Source organism: Anomaloglossus baeobatrachus, chromosome 7, assembly GCF_048569485.1.
Source record: "Anomaloglossus baeobatrachus isolate aAnoBae1 chromosome 7, aAnoBae1.hap1, whole genome shotgun sequence".
NCBI classification, from domain to species: Eukaryota; Metazoa; Chordata; class Amphibia; order Anura; family Aromobatidae; genus Anomaloglossus; species Anomaloglossus baeobatrachus.
In genome coordinates, this window is record NC_134359.1 from 74,613,765 (window position 1) to 74,634,285 (window position 20,521).

General features: G+C 53.6%; 1 protein-coding gene across 1 annotated transcript in view; it reads left to right on the forward strand.

Annotated features, from left to right (window-relative positions):
• DNAJC10 (DnaJ heat shock protein family (Hsp40) member C10) overlaps positions 1-20,521 on the forward strand; it is a 136,067-nt gene that overhangs the window by 72,314 nt on the left and 43,232 nt on the right. The window lies entirely within an intron of this gene.

Genomic DNA, 20,521 nt, shown 5'->3' on the forward strand with positions numbered 1-20,521 from the left:
GTCACGTGACATGATCACGTGACTTTCGGTGGTTGCCATGGTAGCACAGGGTCATGTGATGACGCCTGTAGCTAACATGACTCACTTCCTCTCAATGCCGGAATACAGCCGGCATTGAAAGTAAAGCACCAAATCTGCAGTTCTCAGCTCTGTAGCTGTGATCAGCAGATAGGGCAGAGCGATCGGATTGCTGATCGCTATAGCCCCCTAGGGGGACTAGTAAAATTAAAAAAAAAGTAAGAAAAAAGTTTTAAAAAACCTAAAAGTTCAAATCACCCCCCTCTCCCCCCATTGAAAATTAAAGGGTTAAAAAATATACACATATTTGGTATCGGCGAGTTCAGAAATGCCCGATCTATCAAAATATAAAATCAATTAATCTGATCAGTAAACGGCGTAGCGGCAAAAAAATTCCAAACGACAAAATTACGTTTTTTGGTCGCCACAAATTTTGAGCAAAATGCAATAACAGGCGATCAAAATGTAGCATCTGCGCAAATATGGAACCGTTAAAAATGTCAGGTCGAGACGCAAAAAATAAGCCGTCACTGAGCCTCAGAGCCCGAAAAATGAGAATGCTACGGGTTTTGGAAAATGGCGCAAAATGTGCGCCACTTTTTTTGGACAAGCTTGTGAATTTTTTTTAAACCCTTAGACACAAGTAAACCTATACATGTTTGGTGTTTACAAACTCGCACCAACCTCAGGCATTACATAGCTCAGTTTTACCATATAGTGAACACAGTGAATAAAATATCCCATTAACTATTGTACGATCACACTTTTTTTTTTCCAATTTTCCGCACTTGGAATTTTTTTGCCGTTTTCCAGTATACTATATGGTAAAACTTATAGTTTCATTTAAAAGTACAACTCGTCCCGCAAAAAACAAGCCCTTACATGGCAAGATTGATGGAAAAGAAGGGAATTTTGTTACTTACCGTAAATTCCTTTTCTTCTAGCTCTTATTGGGAGACCCAGACGATTGGGGTATAGCTACTGCCCTCCGGAGGCCACACAAAGCACTACACTAAAAAGTGCAAGGCCCCTCCCCTTCTGGCTATACCCCCCCGTGGTATCACGGGTTCTCCAGTTTTAGTGCCAAAGCAAGAAGGAGGAAGCCAATAACTGGTTTAAACAAATTAACTCCGAATAACGTCGGAGAACTGAAAAACCGTTCAACATGAACAACATGTGTACCCGCAAACAACAAAAAAATCCCGAAGGACAACAGGGCGGGTGCTGGGTCTCCCAATAAGAGCTAGAAGAAAAGGAATTTACGGTAAGTAACAAAATTCCCTTCTTCTTCAGCGCTCTATTGGGAGACCCAGACGATTGGGACGTCCAAAAGCTGTCCCTGGGTGGGTAAAGAGATACCTCATGTTAGAGCTGCAAAACAGCCCTCCCCTACGGGGATGTCACTGCCGCCTGCAGGACTCTTCTACCTAAGCTGGCATCCGCCGAAGCATAGGTATGCACCTGATAATGTTTGGTGAAAGTGTGCAGACTCGACCAGGTAGCTGCCTGGCACACCTGTTGAGCCGAAGCCTGGTGTCGTAATGCCCAGGACGCACCCACGGCTCTGGTTGAGTGGGCTTTTAGCCCTGAAGGAACCGGAAGCCCCGCAGAACGGTAGGCCTCTAGAATTGGTTCTTTGATCCATCGAGCCAGGGTGGCTTTAGAAGCATGCAACCCCTTGCGCGGACCAGCGACAAGGACAAAAAGTGCATCGGAACGGCGCATGGGCGCCGTGCGGGAAATGTAGATTCTGAGTGCTCTCACCAGATCCAGCAAACGTAAGTCCTTTTCATACCGGTGAACCGGATGAGGACAAAAGGAAGGCAAGGATATATCCTGATTAAGATGAAACGAGGAGACGACCTTAGGGAGAAACTCCGGAATGGGGCGCAGCACTACCTTGTCCTGGTGGAACACCAGGAAGGGAGCCTTGGATGACAGAGCTGCCAGCTCCGACACTCGCCGAAGCGATGTGATCGCAACAAGAAACGCCACTTTCTGTGACAGGCGAGAAAAGGAAACTTCTTTCAGAGGCTCGAAAGGCGGCTTCTGGAGAGCAACTAGAACCCTGTTCAGATCCCATGGATCTAACGGCCGCTTGTACGGGGGCACAATATGACAGACCCCCTGCAGGAACGTGCGCACCTTAGGAAGACGTGCTAGACGCTTCTGAAAAAACACGGATAGTGCCGATACTTGCCCTTTAAGGGAGCTGAGCGACAAGCCCTTTTCTAACCCCGATTGCAGGAAAGAAAGAAAAGTGGGCAATGCAAATGGCCAGGGAGACACTCCCTGAGCGGAACACCAGGATAAGAAAATCTTCCACGTTCTGTGGTAGATCTTAGCAGAAGTCGACTTTCTAGCCTGTCTCATTGTGGCTACAACTCCTTGGGATAATCCTGCAGACGCTAGGATCCAGGACTCAATGGCCACACAGTCAGGTTCAGGGCCGCAGAATTCTGATGGAAAAACGGCCCTTGGGACAGTAAGTCTGGTCGGTCTGGCAGTGACCACGGTCGACCGACCGTGAGATGCCACAGATCCGGATACCACGATCTCCTCGGCCAGTCTGGGGCGACGAGTATGACGCGGCTGCAATCGGATCTGATCTTGCGTAACACTCTGGGCAAGAGTGCCAGAGGTGGGAAGACGTATGGGAGCCGGAACTGCGACCAATCTTGAACTAATGCGTCTGCCGCCAGAGCTCTTTGATCGCGCGACCCCGCCATGAATGCCGGGACCTTGTTGTTGTGCCGGGACGCCATTAGGTCGACGTTCGGCACTCCCCATCGGCGACAGATTTCCTGAAACACGTCCGGGTGAAGGGACCACTCCCCTGCGTCCATGCCCTGGCGACTGAGGAAGTCTGCTTCCCAATTTTCTACGCCTGGGATGTGAACCGCGGATATGGTGGATGCTGTGTCCTCCACCCACATTAGAATGCGCCGGACTTCTTGGAATGCTTGCCGACTGCGCGTCCCTCCTTGGTGGTTGATGTATGCCACCGCTGTGGAGTTGTCCGACTGGATTCGGATCTGCTTTCCTTCCAGCCACTGTTGGAAGGCCAGTAGGGCAAGATACACTGCCCTGATTTCCAGAACATTGATCTGAAGGGTGGACTCCTGCGGAGTCCACGTCCCCTGGGCCCTGTGGTGGAGAAACACTGCTCCCCACCCTGACAGACTCGCATCTGTCGTGACCACTGCCCAGGATGGGGGCAGGAAGGATCTTCCCTGAGACAATGAGGTGGGAAGGAGCCACCATTGTAGAGAGTCCTTGGCCGTCTGGGAAAGAGAGACTTTCCTGTCCAGGGACGTTGACTTCCCGTCCCATTGGCGGAGAATGTCCCATTGAAGTGGGCGCAGATGAAACTGCGCAAAGGGAACTGCTTCCATGGCTGCCACCATCTTCCCGAGGAAGTGCATGAGGCGCCGTAAGGGGTGCGACTGGCCTTGAAGGAGGGATTGCACCCCTGTCTGTAGGGACCGCTGCTTGTTCAGCGGAAGCTTCACTCTCGCTGCTCGAGTATGAAACTCCATGCCAAGATACGTTAGCGACTGTGACGGTGACAGATTCGACTTTGTAAAGTTGATGATCCATCCGAACGTCTGTAGAGTCTCCAGCGTAGCATGTAGACTGAGTTGGCATGCCTCTTGAGAGGGTGCCTTGACAAGTAGATCGTCTAGGTAAGGGATCACCGAGTGTCCCTGAGAGTGCAAGACTGCTACCACCGCCGCCATGACCTTGGTGAAGACCCGGGGGGCTGTCGCCAGACCGAATGGCAGAGCTACGAACTGAAGATGGTCGTTTCCTATCACAAAACGTAGAAAACGTTGATGTTCTGTAGCAATTGGCACGTGGAGATAAGCATCTTTGATGTCTATTGAGGCAAGGAAGTCTCCTTGAGACATTGAGGCAATGACAGAGCGGAGGGTTTCCATCCGGAACCGTCTGGCGTGCACATGTTTGTTGAGCAGCTTTAGATCCAGAACAGGACGGAACGAGCCGTCCTTTTTTGGAACCACAAAGAGATTGGAGTAAAACCCTCGCCCTTGTTCCTGAGGCGGTACAGGAACCACTACTCCTTCCGCTCTTAGGGAGTCCACCGCCTGCAGCAGGGCATCTGCTCGGTCTGGATGTGGGGAGGTTCTGAAGAACCGAGCTGGAGGACGAGAACTGAACTCGATTCTGTACCCGCGAGACAAAATGTTTGTCACCCACCGGTCTTTGACCTGTGACATCCAAATGTCGGAAAAGCGGGAGAGCCTGCCCCCGACCGGAGATGCGGAGGGGGGGGGCTGGAAGTCATGAGGTAGCCGCTTTGGAAGCGGTTCCTCCATTTGCTTTCTTGGGGCGTGCGTGAGCCCGCCAGGAATCTGAGACTCTTTGCGTCCTCTGAGTCCCTTTGGACGAGGAGAATTGTGTCTTGCCCGAACCTCGAAAGGACTGAAACCTCTGCTGCCATTTTTTCTGCTGAGGTTTGCTTGATCTGGGCTGGGGTAAGGAAGAGTCTTTACCCTTGGACTGTTTAATGATGTCAGCCAATGGCTCGCCAAACAGTCTATCTCTAGATAAAGGCAAGCTGGTTAAACATTTTTTGGAACCAGCATCTGCTTTCCAGTCCTTTAACCACAAGGCTCTGCGCAAAACTACCGAATTGGCGGACGCCATTGAGGTGCGGCTGGTAGATTCTAGGACCGCATTGATAGCGTAAGACGCAAACGCAGACATCTGCGAGGTAAGGGACGCCACTTGCGGCACCGCTGGATGTATGATAGCATCCACTTTTGCTAAACCAGCTGAAATAGCTTGGAGTGCCCATACAGCTGCGAATGCTGGAGCAAACGACGCGCCGATAGCTTCATAGACAGATTTTAACCAAAGGTCCATCTGTCTGTCATTGGCATCCTTAAGTGAAGCGCCATCCTCCACTGCAACTATGGATCTAGCTGCAAGTTTGGAAATCGGGGGGTCTACTTTTGGACACTGGGTCCAGCGCTTGACCACATCAGGGGGGAAAGGAAAACGTGTATCCTTAGAACGTTTAGAGAAACGCCTTTCTGGATGAGCGTCGTGTTTCTGGATTGACTCTCTGAAGTCAGAGTGATCCAAGAAAGCACTCAATTTACGCTTGGGATAGAGGAAACGAAACTTCTCCTGCTCTGCAGCTGCCTCCTCTGCAGAAGGAGCTGGGGGAGAAATATCCAACAGTCTATTGATGGCTGAGATAAGCTCGTTTACCATGGCGTCCCCATCCGGGGTATCCAGATTGAGAGGGGTTCCAGGATAAGACTCCTGATCACTCTCTTCAGACGCATCACAGGGCGACTGATTGCGCTGAGACCCTGAGCAGTGTGATGACGTTGAGGGTCTTTCCCAGCGAGCTCGCTTAGGGTGGCTGGGGCTATCATCTGAGTCATAATACTCAGCCTGGGAAGCCGGGGACCCCCTTGCAGTCTGGATTAATTCCAACTGAGGGGGATTAGAGGACAGAGACCTCGCCGTGTCCATAGACTGAGCCCCAGTCATGGATTGCAAAGTTTCAAGGATTTTTGCCATAGTCACAGACATTCCCTCAGCAAAAACTGCAAAGTCTGTCCCTGACACCGGGGCAGGACTTACAAGCGTCTCAGCCTGGGTCACTACCCCTCCGGACTCCGGCTGGCGAAGCAGCACCGGATCTGAGCATTGCACACAATGGGGGTCTTTGGAACCTGCTGGTAGAGCAGCCCCACATGCAGCACACGCAGTGTACACAGCCCTAGCCTTGGCAGCCTTGCGTTTTGTGGATGACATGTTGCTGCCTCCTCAGAGCGATCTGGGGTATCCAGCCAGGAAGCGACCTCACAGTGCAAGAAATAAATAAATATATATATCTGGTGACACAGTACACCAATGCACACTGAGGCACTAGAGGGGCCAGCTGAAATGCCGCTTACCGCCCGCTTAAGAGCGGGTGTGTGGTCTCCAAAAGCCCCCTAGTCCAGGTCTCCCAGAGCCTTGCGTCCTTCCTCTAGCCAGACTGCATGTAATGGCTGCCGGCGTCCTGGGAGAGGAGGGGGGGCGGGCCCTGGGCGTTCCTGGCTAAGAGCGGGAAGCCTGCTTCCCTCTGTGCCTAGTGAGAGGGCTGGAGCATGTAAATCAGGCTCCAGCCCTCGTCGCTGCTGCGAAACAGCGTCTCTCCCCTACCCTGATTGACAGGGTGGGGGCGGGAACGAAGCGGAGCTAGGCCGCAAAAGCCGGGGACTGGATTTATAAACGCCGCCGCCGTAAAAGCGCGGTCGGCGTGTCCCCGGCGCACTACAAGTCACAGCAGCGCCGCCGGTCCAGTGGGGGTCGGCGCTGCGTTCCCACAACACAAAAGTCCCCCAGTAAACTGCAGGAACACCAACTCAATCGTTACGGTCCCCGGCGCACTACAACACCCAGCCAGCCCGGAGTGTGCCTGTGCCTGCCGGGGACACAGAGTACCTGTATGATGCAGGGCCTTGTCCCTGATTGTACTCCTGCTCCGTATCCATCAGGTGCTATGGGTCTGTGGATGGAGCCCGGCGTCAGAGCTTAGAGGCCGGCAGGATCCCACTTCCACAGAGCCCTACAAGGGGATGTGGAAGGAAAACAGCATGTGGGGCTCCAGCCCCTGTACCAGCAATAGGTACCTCAACCTTACAACACCATCCACGGGTGAGAAGGGAGCATGCTGGGGGCCCTATATGGGCCCTCTTTTCTTCCATCCGAAATAGTCAGCAGCTACTGCTGACTAAAATCTGTGGAGCCATGCGTGGATGTCTGACCTCCTTCGCACAAAGCTTGAAAACTGGAGAACCCGTGATACCACGGGGGGGTATAGCCAGAAGGGGAGGGGCCTTGCACTTTTTAGTGTAGTGCTTTGTGTGGCCTCCGGAGGGCAGTAGCTATACCCCAATCGTCTGGGTCTCCCAATAGAGCGCTGAAGAAATAAAAAAGTTACGGCTCTTGGAAGAAGGGGAGCAAAAAACAAAAACGGAAAATGCCCGGGGGCTGAAGGGGTTAAAGTCCCCATTAAAGGGAATTTGTCACCAATTGTTTGCCAACTAATCTAAGAACAGCATAATACAGAGGACATGAGTCCGGCAATGTGTCACTTACTGAGCTGCTTTTTGTAGTTTTGATAAAATCCCTGTTTTATCAGAAGGATAGGACTAGTGCTGCCATGCAGTCCTCCATATTCATGACATCTGTATTACCCTGCCCACACTACTGGCAGCTTTCTGTGTACACTGTGCATAGGCAGAAAGATGTTAATCAGTTATGTGGGCGTGGTTAGCAAGAGCTCAGTATTCAGAGAAATGGTATCTCTGCAGAAGATAAAATGGAGATATTTTGAAAACTGCAGCAAGCGAATCGGTAAGTGACCATCTCTGGAGTCATGGTCTCTGGCCCTACATAATCCTGATCTCAGAAGGGGTAGCATAAAACGGGTGATAGATTTGTTTTGACCTATTTTGTGATCAATTTGATTCCACTAATTGGTCCATTGTTTTCAGGGTAAAATATCCCATGTGTAGTGTGTGTACAGTATACACAGCTCTATGGCCACATACTGTATATGTTAAGTTTAAAGGACTGGGAGCTCGGGAAGTTGCTTTTATTATGACTGTTATATCGGCCGTGTATTACAGTATGAGTGGCGGTATCACAGATCACCCAAGTATCCTACAGATCTGAGTCTGGATCAGTAGAGTCGTGTCCTATATTTATTACTGATTTTTAAAGAAAGTAAATTAAATAAAAACCGGGTCACCCCTTACAGACCAGATGTTGTTTGTTTGGGTTTTTTTTGTTTTTGTTTTTTCATTTTTGCGCTTTCATTTTTTCTTTTTTTTTTCCCTCCCATTATTCCAAGAGCCATAACATTTTTTTATTTTTCTGTCACTATAGCCATGTGAGGGCTTTTTTGTTGCAGGATGACTTGTACTTTTGAATGACACCATTCATTTTATCATATAATGGTAAGCAAAACTGCAAGTGTGCCAAAATTGAAAACAAAGCTTATTTCTGCAATTGTTTAGGAGATCTTTATTTATAGCATTCATTTTACCATAAAGCTGACCTGGCAGTATTATTCAGATTACATAGATAGCAACCATGTATAGCTTTTATTTTATTTAAGTGGTGTAAAAAGAAAAAAAAGAATTGAATTAAAAAAATATATATTTCTCTATCGCTTTCATTGGGGGACACAGGACCATGGGTGTATGCTGCTGTGACTAGGAGGCTGACACTAAGTGAACATAAAAAGAGTTAGCTCCTCCCTGGCAGTGTACACCCCGAGCCGGAGGCGGTACTATGCCAGTTTTTTGCTTAGTGTCGTAGGAGGCTGAAGTGGGCCCATATCTCTGTTGCGTTTTTTTCGGGCTATACGGCGCCGCTCAGCATTCTCATCGTTCGTTGTTTTTTGTCTCTTCTGCAGGGTTAAAGACCCTGCTTCAGAGAGAACTCTCGCCCCAGGGTTGCCTGAGGGCTCGAGACGCCAGGCCCTATCCCCCTCCGGCCCCATGGTACCACCCCAGGGGTTGATTGGGGACCGAGATTATTATTTGATTTAAGGGCACACACTCCCCGTCGACCCCCATGGTACCGTCCCAGGGGGTGTTTCTGGTGGAGGTGAAGAGGATTCCCTGAGGATGTCAGACTGTCACAGCGCAGGAGCGCTCACATCAAGGGGTCCTCTGTCACCAGGCCTCCCCCAGCGTTCACCTGATACCCTGGGCCCAGGCTGAGGTTCTGGCACTGCAGCGCAGGAGCACTGCGCAGTCTCCATCACGGCCCCTCGGATGCCTCAACACTTACCAGGGGCCGCAGCAATCGTGGAGGGGACTTATGGATCCGAGCAACGTGCGTGGACGCAGGTGAGAGCTGTTCCGCGCCCAGCGCTGCGCTCCCGGCGGCCGCCGCTCGTTAATTTAGTCCCCGGCTTCGGGCCTAACTCGGGCCGGAGCGCTCCGCCCCCCGTTTGCGCGCGCCCCCTCTGGCTCGCCCTTTGCATATTCTGCCCAGAGACAGCCACCTCATCGGCTACACGCCCCCTCCAGCAGTAAAAAAAAAAAAAAAGAGGCAAAAGCGCGCGTTTTTCTCTTACCAACGGCTCACCTCAGCACAGGCAGGCCGGTGAGCAACAGCATCTTTTCTCTGCGGCTACCTCCAGCTACTCTGAGGCCCCTGCTGACCCGGGAAGGACACAGGCCAGGGTGAGTGCTGCTCCTCATTAGGACCAGCGACACTTTGTACTTTTTTGTTTTTTTTCTTCCAATTTTCTCCTGTCTCCTCCCTAGTGTCCCTAGTAGGAGCCCTGAGCAGCCATGCCTAACTCTAAGTCGTCCCGATCAAAACAGGCCCCCTTCATAATGCATTTTGCGTGCTCGTCCTGCAACGAAAAATTCTCCCAAGGCCAGGCTACCTCCCTCTGCGCAGCTTGCACTCCCGATCCGCAGCCCACGCAGATTGCCCCAGATGCCGCCAGCCCCCCCCGTCCACGCCGCTACTGCAGCAGTACAGGACGCATCGAGCCCCAATGCGCTCCCTCCCCCGGAGTGGCTGACTTCTTTCTCCCAGTCGGTGGATTCTCTGTCAAGGGCGTCCCTGACCATCGCGCAAGCTTTGCAGTCGCTCCCTACGCTCAGCCATGCCACACAGGTCCAGCCGCCGCAGGACGACAGTTGTGCTGACCCTGACTTGGCTGCTGGAGCGCGGAAGCGAACCCGCACGGTCTCGTCTTCCAATTCCTCCCAGAGGTCTCTCTCCCCTCCAAGACCCGAGCGCAACTCGTCTCCGGGACCATCCGATCTCTCCGGAGAAGAGTCGGATGCAGCCTCACTGCTGGACTCGGACCAGGCAGCTGATGTCAGGCGTATGGTGGACAGCCTGGTCGACGCAGTGAATAAGACGCAGCCGGACTCTGCCACCGCCCAGAGCTCACAGGTATCTTTCAAACGTGTTAAGCGTGTCCACAGGTCTTTCTGCGATCATCCGGAATTCGCTGAGATCCTACGCAAGCACAGACAGCAACCGGACAAGACGACTTACGATTGACTTACACTATCCCTTCCCCAAGGATCTTAGGAAGGAATGGGCAGGCTCACCGGTGGTCGACCCCCCGGTCTCCCGCCTGTCCTCGCATACGGTTCTATCTCTGCCACAGGGGACATCGCTCCGTGACGCCACGGACCGAAACATTGAGAGATTCGCCCGTTCGGCTTTCGAGGCAGCAGGCGCTGCCCTGTCGCCGGCTTTCGCCGCCGTCTGGGTAGCGAAGGCCATGGTAACATGGGCCGACACCCACCGCAGAGGCCTTCGCTCACAGGATGGCGATCCCGAGCTCGTCAACATGGCGGCACAGATTGTCCTAGCGGGTGAGTATATCATTAATGCATCTCTGGCGTCTGCCAACTGCGCAGCACAGGCGGCCAGCAACACGGTGGCAATCCGCCGGGCGGTCTGGCTCAGAGCCTGGAATGCAGACGCAGTTTCAAAGAAATCTCTTACCGCCCTCCCATTTGCAGGAGGCCGACTGTTCGGGGACAGGCTCGATCAGATCATCGCCGAGGCTACGGGAGGAAAGAGCACTTCCCTTCCCCAGCTGAGGCCAAGACGTATCCCGCGCCGCCAGCCGACCTCAGGTTTTCGTCCTTTTCGCAGCTTCAGTTCCACTACACAGCCTAGGAGGAACAGATCCCCACAGAGAAACAGGAAGAACCCGTCCTTCAAAAGAAATCCGTCCTGGCGTCCTAGATCACGCCAGCCAGCCAAACCAGCATCTAGATCTCAGCGATACTCCTCCAAATGACTCGTCGTCTTCGTGCGTCAGCGCGGACCAGGTGGGGGGGTGCCTGTCTCTTTTCCAACACGTCTGGCTGCCCTTGATCACAGACGCTTGGGTCAGAGAAATTTTAGTCTCGGCATACAAGATAGAGTTCTCGTCAATGCCCCCAAGTCGGTTTTGCCTTTCCCATCCTCCCGAGTCAGACGCGCGAGCTCGCCCTTTTCTTCACGCCATCGAAACTCTTCGCCGCTCAGGGGTCGTGGTGCCAGTCCCAGACTCGGAACGGTTCAGGGGAGTCTACTCAAACCTCTTCGTTGTCCCCAAAAAGGACGGCACTGTGCGTCCCGTTCTCGACCTCAAGGTCCTCAACAGGTACGTCAGACCCAGAAAATTTCGCATGGAGTCCCTCCGATCGGTCATTGCCTCCATGGAGGTTGGCGAATTCCTCGCCTCTCTGGACATACAGGATGCATATCTGCACATCCCGATTGCACATCAACACCAGAAATTCCTGCGCTTTGCCGTGGCAGACGATCATTATCAGTTTACTGCCCTACCTTTCGGCCTTGCGTCTGCGCCCCGAGTATTCACGAAAGTCATGGCTGCTGCCATGTCGATCCTGCACTCCAGAGGAGTTCTGGTGATTCCATACCTGGACGACTTGCTGATCAAGGGGTCCTCTTTCAACGAGTGCCGTCTAAGTGTCCAGGTTACCATCGATACTCTGTCCCGGCTCGGTTGGATCATCAATCGGAAGAAGTCCTCTCTGACCCCGGCCCGTCGGATCACATTCCTCGGCATGGAGTTCGATACCATCCAAGGACGTGTGTCCCTTCCACAGGAAAAGATTGCCTCCCTCCAGAGAGATGTCCAGACCCTCCACCGCTCCAGAGCGGTGTCCATACGATTCGGTATGAGGGCCCTAGGTCGGATGGTGGCGGAAATAGAGGCGGTCCCGTTCGCCCGCTTTCATCTTCGTCCCCTTCAGCTATCTCTGCTGCACAATTGGGACAAGTCGCTATTCACCCTGGATCGCAAGATAAAGTTGTCCCCGGAAGTCCGCTGCTCTCTGCTCTGGTGGACCAACAGCCTAAATCTCTCCAAAGGAATGTCATTCGTACCGGTATACTGGCAGACAGTCACCACCGATGCCAGCCTTCTGGGCTGGGGAGCGGTGTTCCATCATCACACGGCTCACGGACAGTGGTCCTCCCGGGAAAGCCGACTCCCGATCAACGTTTTAGAGATCAGAGCGGTCCTTCGAGCCCTGCAAGCTTTTCAGCGCCTTATACAGGGGTCTCCAATCAGAATACAGTCGGACAACGCCACGGCGGTGGCATACATCAATCACCAGGGCGGCACGAGGAGCGTCATGGCAATGAGAGAGATGAAGAAGATCATACAGTGGACAGAGTCGCACAACTCCAGGATATCCGCGGTACATATCCCCGGCGTGGAAAATTGGGCGGCCGACTATCTCAGCAGACAGGGTCTGGCGTCGGGCGAATGGTCTCTCAACAGAGACGTTTTCGGACAGATCTGCCACAGATGGGGGACTCCGGATGTGGACCTGATGGCCTCGCGGTTCAACAATCAAGTCCCACAGTTCATATCTCGCTCCCACGACAAGCAGGCGCTAGGAGTCGACGCCCTCATTCTTCCGTGGAATCACTTCAGACTACCATTCATCTTTCCGCCGCTGCCACTGATCCCAAGAGTCCTCAAGAAAATCAAGGCAGAGGGCATTCCGGTGATTCTCATCGCCCCAGAATGGTCCAGGCGAGCATGGTTCGCAGAACTCGCACAGCTCGTCGCGGACACCCCATGGCGGCTTCCAGATCGGCCGGACCTGCTGTCTCAAGGTCCGCTCTTCCATCAGAATTCAGGGGTTCTCAATTTGACGGCATGGCTCTTGAATCCTGGCTGTTAGCCCAGTCAGGATTTGCTCCAGGAGTGATTCAGACTATGATTAGGGCTCGAAAGCCTTCATCTTCGAAGATCTACTACCGCACCTGGAAGGCCTTTTTTCAGTGGTGCGAGGTCAACGGAAATCTCTCCCCGCTAGTTCTGTCACTACCGACGCTTCTAGCGTTCCCTCAGGCAGGGTTGCAAGCGGGTCTCTCGCTGGCAACCATCAAGGGGCAGGTTTCGGCTTTGTCTGTTCTTTTCCAACGAAATCTAGCATCACGTCCGCAGGTCAAGACGTTCATCCAAGGAGTCGCTCATCTGAATCCGCCCTATCGGGCTCCGCTAGAACCATGGGATCTCAATCTGGTTTTAGGATCCCTCCAACTGGCTCCATTTGAACCACTCAAAGAATCTTCAGTCTCACACTTATCCTGGAAAGTGATTTTTTTGGTGGCGGTCACTTCAATCAGGAGAACGTCTGAACTGGCAGCTCTTTCGTGCCGTTCACCTTTCTTCATCGTTCCTTATGGGAGACCCAAACCATGGGTGTATAGCTTCTGCCTCCGGAGGACACACAAAGTACTACACTAAAAGTGTAGCTCCTCCCTCCGAGCATATACACTCCCCGGATGACAAATCCAACCAGTTAAATGCTTTGTGTTCAGGAGGTCACACACACAATGCATCCTCTGATTTTTGATTTTTGTTTTCAAAGATTTGGAAGAAAAGCGGGTCCAATCTGGACTCCCGGCATGTCCCTTCTCACCCCACTGTGTCGGCGGTGCTGTTAAGGTTGATTTTACAAGGCTGGAGCCTTCACATGCCGCGCTCCTTCACCATCCCCTGGGGCTTTGGCTGAAGTGGGAGCCAACACGGTTCTCACTGCTTTGCAGGAGACCGGTCTCCATCCGCAGCCCTTTTCAGGATCCTGCCGGACGGAGCGCTCACCTCCCAGGGACCTGGCACCTGCGTCTCACAAGCTAAGTACTGAGACGTTATTACCACAGACAGTGGTCTTTCCAGGGGCCCCTTGTACTTTATATATTGTGGAGAGTGTGTTATATAACTGTGTTAACATTTCCGGCCGGTTCTCCAGTTTTCACTGGAGAACCGCGCCGATGGTGCCTGCACGCTGGCCGCATGTTTAAATCTAGGCCCCGGCTTCGCCTGAGGCCTAGTTTCGATTCTCTACCCCTGCATGTCAGTCAGTGCAGTGGGACAGTGTGGCTCCGCCCAGCGGCTATTCAGCACAGGGAACGGACACTCCTCACTGAGGAAAGATTCCCTCCCCTGTATACCTCATTTGCCCTCCAGATCCTGCTCTCAGAGTAGGCCCCGCCCCCTCTCCTCGCTCCGGCGCCATTTTCTCAGCGTTCTCAATGTCTGCAAATCACATTGTGACAAATGTGGGCCTGGGCTGGGGGATCTGGAGGGCACAGTGATATCTTTATGTTAAACGGGGCAGCCACAACCTCAGGTTGTGCAGCTGCTTATATACTCTGTTTATATACTCTGCTGGGGGTCATTCTGGACAGAGCCCCCACTTCTGCAGCATGTCTCACATCAGAGCAAGGCTGCAAGGCTGTTCTTATTATGCACTGCATGTAGGCTCGTACTGCCTGTACCGAGCACTTAACCACATTGTGATGCCTGCTCTAACATAGTGGTGCCTCAGCCTGGAGGCTCATCCGGTCCCTCCGGCTGCTCCGGCTCCGGTGGCTGATCCCCCGGTTTGGGCAGAATCCCTCTCTCCAGGGGACAGCTGTCCCGGACACTGCTGAGTATGCATCAGCCCCCTTCTCAGGGCGCCTCTGCTGCTACGGCTCGCTCAGAAGAGCTCACAGAGATTCTTCATCTGGTCTCAGTCCCCGTCCTCCTAAAATGGAGTCGCAGGGTCCCCTTTCCTTCCTCGTCCCGCAGCTCTGATTCACGAGCCGACTCGCAGGACGAGGAGGATGCTTTTACTAGGGGCTCGGACGCTACTTCATGTACATTGATCTGTCCGAAGGTGACGCAGATGCTAATGATTTGATTGCGACCATTATATTTGTACTGGACCTCAATCAGCCTGTATCAGGGGTGCATTCCCCTCTGGCAGAAAGGCATCAGTATACCTTAAGAGAACAAGGAGTGTGTTCCTTAACCACTCCAGTTTGTCAGCCCACTGTGACCAAGCCCAGAGCCTGTCCTGTCAGACGCTTCCCAAAGCGTGGTTCTGATGACTGTTTTCCCCCTTCCACCAGTGGTGGTCGAGGAGTGGGCTCATTCACCAAGGGTGGACCCTCCGGTGTCTAGGCTTTCAGCCCGGACAATTGTATCAGTGGCTGACGGCTCCTCTCTAAGGATTCCACTGTCCGCCAGGTTGTCCTTCTGGCCGAACCTATATATGAGGCGGCAGGTGCATCCCCTCACCTAGGGACTTTATGCCCGAAATGGTTGCCTTAACTTCCAGGCTTCAGTCTTTTTCATCCTATGCCATGTCTGCCATGCTGGAGACTGTCACCGCACTGCGGTGGCCTCGGCTACTTCCCTCGCTGTCCGCAGGCTCCTGTGGCTTCGAGAGTGGAAGGCAGATGCTTCTTAAGAAGTTCCTTGCTGGGTTCCCTTTGCTGGGACCAGTCTATTCGGTGAACAACTGGATGAAATTATTACGGACGTTTTTTGGCAGGAAGAGTACTTCCATGCCACAAACCCAGGAAACCTGTCCAGGGCAGGAACCAGTCGAGGCTTCGTTCCTTTCGTTCCTCTACCTGGTCGTCCTCTAAGCCCTCGGCCTCGTCCACTAACTCAGCCAAGGTCCGTAAACCGACTGGCGCATGAGGCCGCGTCCTCAGAAGTCCGCAGGAGCTGCTGCCACCAAGGCAGCCTCCTCTTGATTCTCCGGCCGCGCCAGCAACGTCCTTTGGTCGGTGGCAGGCTCTCCCACTTGGGTGACGTGTGGTTCAACACGTCTTCGATCAGTGGGTGTGGGTTTCCATCTCCCACGGCTACAGAATGGAATTCTATCCAGCCCGCCAAACAGATTTTTTTCTGTTATCTCCCCCCTGCTCCAAGGCCGCCGCCTTCTCACAGGCCGTGGCACTCTCGCAGGCCAATGGAGTAATTGTACCAGTTCCCGACTGGGAACGGTTCTGAGATTTCTACTCAAATCTCTTCCTAGTCCCCGAAAAGGGACGGTGCTTTCCGACCTGGATCTCAAGCTTCTCAACAAGCATGTCAGGTGCGGCATTTTTGCATGGAATCTCTGCGATCGGTCAATGACCCAAGGAGATTTCTTAGCATCCATCGACATCAGAGATGTTTTTCTGCTTGTGCCAACCGCAGTTTCACACCAGCGTTGGCTACGTTTTGTAATCAAAGAGGAACATTTCCAATTCGCGGCTCTCCCCTTCGGGTTAGCCACGGCCCCTCGTGTATTCACAAGGTCATGGCAGCAGTGGTTGCAGTTCTGCACCTCCAGGGGTTGGTAGTGATTCCTTTCTTTATCGTTCCTTCCATGGGAGACCCAAACCATGGGTGTATAGCTAGCGCCTCCGGAGGACACACAAAGTACTACACTCAAACGTGTAGCTCCTCCCTCCGGGCTATATACACTCCCTGGATGACAATCTACCCAGTTCAACGCTTTGTGTTCCAGGAGGATCACACACACTTTCATTTCCTGATATTTTTATTTTATTTTTAAAGATTTGGAAGAAAAGCGGGTCCAGTCTGGACTCCCGGCATGTCCCTTCACACCCCACTTTGTCGGCGGTGCTGTTAAGGTTGACTTATAAGGCTGGAGCCTTCACATGCCGCGCTCCTTCACATCCTCTAAGAGGCTCTGGGTTGAAGTGGGAGCCTACACGGTCCTCTCTGCATTGCAGAAGACCGGTCTCCATCCGCAGCCCTGTCTGGTCCCTGCTGGAAGGAGCATTTACCCCCCTCTCCAGGGACATGGCCCTGCGTCTCAAAGCTAAGTATTGAGACGTTTTTTCAGGGGTCCCGGGTACTTTTATTAGGGGGACAGTATGTGCTTTAGCGTTACTGTAAATTTCGGCCGGTTCTGGGAATTTCCCATGAGAACCGCGCCGAAGGTGCCTGCTCGTCGGCCGCACTTTAAAATCTAGGCCCCGGCTTTAGTTTGGGCCTAGTTTCGTTTTTGGCTTCTTCTGCATGTTTTGCATACAGCGCCGCCCACCGCCCGACCAGCAGAGGGGAGGGCACTCCTCTCTAGGGAGATGTTCCCTCCCCTGTATACCTCCCTGTATCTCTGCCCTCCGTTTTTCCCGCTCCTGGGCTTATACACGCCCCCCCTCCTTCTCCCAGCGCCATTTTCTCAGCGTTTCTTACACTGGAAGGCGCTGGGTGCTGCAGCTGCATACTGTCAGGAAGGCTGACACTTCACAGGGGAGCGGTGAAATCCGGAGGACACACAGAGAGCAGGGCTGGTAAGCCACAACCTCTGGTTGTGGACTTTTATTACACTCTCAGGCTTTCTACAGGAGTGTATTCTGGCTGCAGAACTTCCTCCACAGCAGCATGTCTGTCACTAGGAGCAAGGCTGCAAACATGTATGCTATATGCACTGCGTGTAAGCTCATTCTGCCAGAGCCAAGCACATACCCACACTGTGATGCCTGTGCTAACATGGTTGTGTCTCAGCCTGGAGCCTCCGCAGGGGTCCCTCCGGCTGCTCCGGCCCCGGTGGCTGAACCCCCGGCTTGGGTAGCATCCTTTTCACAAGCTATTTCCAAGTCTTTTGCCGACTCCATGGGGCAGCTGTCCCGGACGCTGCTGTCTATGCATCAGCCTCCCTCTCAGGGTGTCTCTGCGGCTCCGAGCTCTGCAGAGCCCTCAGAGCATGTCCTAGGACCCCGTCCCCCTAAACGGAGACGCACGGACCCTTCTCCTTCCTCGTCCCACGGCTCTGATTCACAAGCCGAGGTGCAGGGCGAGGAGGATTCACTTACTGTGGGCTCAGACACTGCCTCTATGTACCCCATTGACTTGTCTGAGGGTGATGCGGATGTTAGTGACTTGATTGCGTCCATTAACTCCGTACTGAACCTCAACCCACATGAGTCAGAGGAACAACCCTCCCTGGTAGAGGTACACCAGTTTACCTCTCCTAAGAAACCTAGGAGTATGTTTTTTAACCACTCCAGCTTTCAGACCACTGTTAACAAGCCCAGGGCCTGTCCTGACAAACGTTTTCCGAAGCGTAGTTCAGATGACAGTTTCCCTTTTCCACCGGAGGTGGTTAAGGACTGGGCCCAGTCCCCAAAGGTAGACCCTCCAGTGTCCAGAATCTCAGCCCGCACAGTCGTAGCTGTGGCTGATGGCACTTCTCTTAAGGACCCCACTGACCGCCAGGTTGACCTTCTGGCCAAGTCTGTATTTGAGGCGGCAGGAGCCTCGTTCTCCCCGTCTTTTGCGGCAGTGTGGGCTCTTAAGGCTGTCTCTGCCTCCCTGGCGGAGATTCATTCCCTCTCCAGGGACTCTATTCCTGAGATGGATGCCTTAACTTCTCAAGCTTCGGCTTTTGCATCCTACGCCATGTCTGCCATCCTGGAGGCTTCTCACCGCACGGCGGTAGCCTCCGCTAACTCCCTCGCGATCCGCAGGATCTTGTGGCTTCGAGAGTGGAAAGCGGACGCTTCCTCTAAGAAGTACCTTGCGAGTCTCCCTTTTACTGGGTCCCGGCTGTTTGGGGAACAGCTGGATGACATAATTAAGGAAGCTACTGGCGGGAAGAGTACTTCCTTGCCACAAGCTAAAGCCAAGAAACCTGTCCAGGGCAGGAACCAATCGAGGTTTCTTTCCTTTCGTTCCTCTAACTGGTCATCCTCTAAGCCCTCGGCCTCGTCCACTACCGCCAAGGATCGTAAATCCAACTGGCGCGCAAAGCCGCGTCCTCAAAAGACCGGAGGAGCCGCTGCCACCAAGGCAGCCTCCTAGTGACTATCTGGCCGCGCCAGCAAAGTCCTTGGTCGGTGGCAGGCTCTCCCACTTTGGCGACGTGTGGTTGCAACACGTCTCCGATCAGTGGGTGCGGGATATAATCACCCACGGCTACAGGATACCATTTTCTTCCAGCCCGCCAAACAGATTTTTTCTGTCCACCCCCCCCTGCTCCAAAGCCGCCGCCTTCTCTCAGGCCGTGGCATCCCTGCAGGCCAACGGTGTAATTGTTCCGGTCCCCGCCCGGGAACGGTTCAGCGGTTTCTACTCAAACCTCTTTCTAGTCCCCAAAAAGGACGGTTCCTCCCGACCCATCCTGGATCTCAAGCTTCTCAACAAGCATGTTCAGGTGCGGCACTTTCGCATGGAATCTCTGAGATCGGTCATTGCCTCAATGACCCAGGGAGATTTTCTGGCATCCATCGACATCAGAGATGCCTATCTGCATGTGCCTATTGCGGTCTCACACCAGCGTTGGCTACGTTTTGCAATCGGAGAGGAACATTTCCAGTTCGTGGCTCTTCCCTTTGGCTTAGCCACGGCCCCTCGAGTGTTCACCAAGATCATGGCAGCAGTGGTTGCGGTCCTGCACCTCCAGGGATTGGCAGTGATTCCTTACCTGGACGACCTTCTAGTCAAGGCCTCATCCAGTGTAGACTGCCAGCGGAGTGTCTCTCTCACTGTTGCCACGCTAGTTCAGTTCGGGTGACTTGTCAACCTGCCCAAGTCGACTCTGACCCCGACCCAGGTACTTATGTACCTAGGGATGCAATTCGAGACTCTGCCGGCACTTGTCAAGTTGCCCTTAGTCAAACAGCAGTCCCTTCGTCTGGCGGTGCGCTCTCTGCTGAGGCACCGCCGTCATTCCATCAGACACCTCATGCAGGTGCTGGGTCAGATGGTGGCATCCATGGAAGCGGTTCCCTTTGCCCAGTTCCATCTGCGTCCCTTGCAGCTGGACATTCTCCGCTGTTGGGACAAGCGGATCTCTTCCTTGGACAGGCTGGTGGCTCTGTCATCACAGGCCAGGAACTCCCTTCAGTGGTGGCTTCAGCCCCTCTCCCTTTCACAGGGATGCTCCTTCCTGACTCCGTCCTGGGTGATCCTCACCACGGATGCCAGTCTCTCCGGTTGGGGAGCGGTATTTCTCCATCACCGAGCACAGGGCACTTGGACTCCGTCCGAATCAGCCCTCCCGATCAATGTGCTGGAAATCAGAGCTGTGTTTCTAGCTCTCCTAGACTTTCACCACCTATTGGCGGGCAAGCACATTCGGGTTCAGTCGGACAACGCGACAGCGGTTGCCTACATCAATCACCAGGGCGGAACTCACAGCCGTCTGGCGATGTTGGAGGTTCAACGAATCCTCTAGTGGACGGAGGACTCCAAGTCCACCATATCCGCAGTCCACATCCCAGGCGTGGAAAACTGGGAGGCCGATTATCTCAGCCGTCAAACCGTGGACGGCGGCGAGTGGGCCCTGCATCCGTCAGTGTTCAGATCAATCTGCCGCAAGTGGGGCACTCCGGAAGTGGATCTAATGGCTTCCCGGCACAACAACAAGGTTCCGGTTTACGTGGCTCGCTCCCACGATCCTCAAGCCTTCGCAGCAGACGCACTGGTTCAAGATAGGCCAGACGGAACTGAGACCAATGTGTTTCCCCCTCTAGCGCTCTTGCCCAGGGTTCTGCGCAAGATCCGAATGGAGGGCCGTCGAGTCATACTCATTGCTCCGGACTGGCCCAGGCGAGCTTGGTACCCAGACCTGCTCCGCCTGTCCGTAGAGGTGCCGTGGCATCTCCCGGACCGCCCAGACCTTCTCTCTCAAGGTCCGTTCTTCCGCCAGAATTC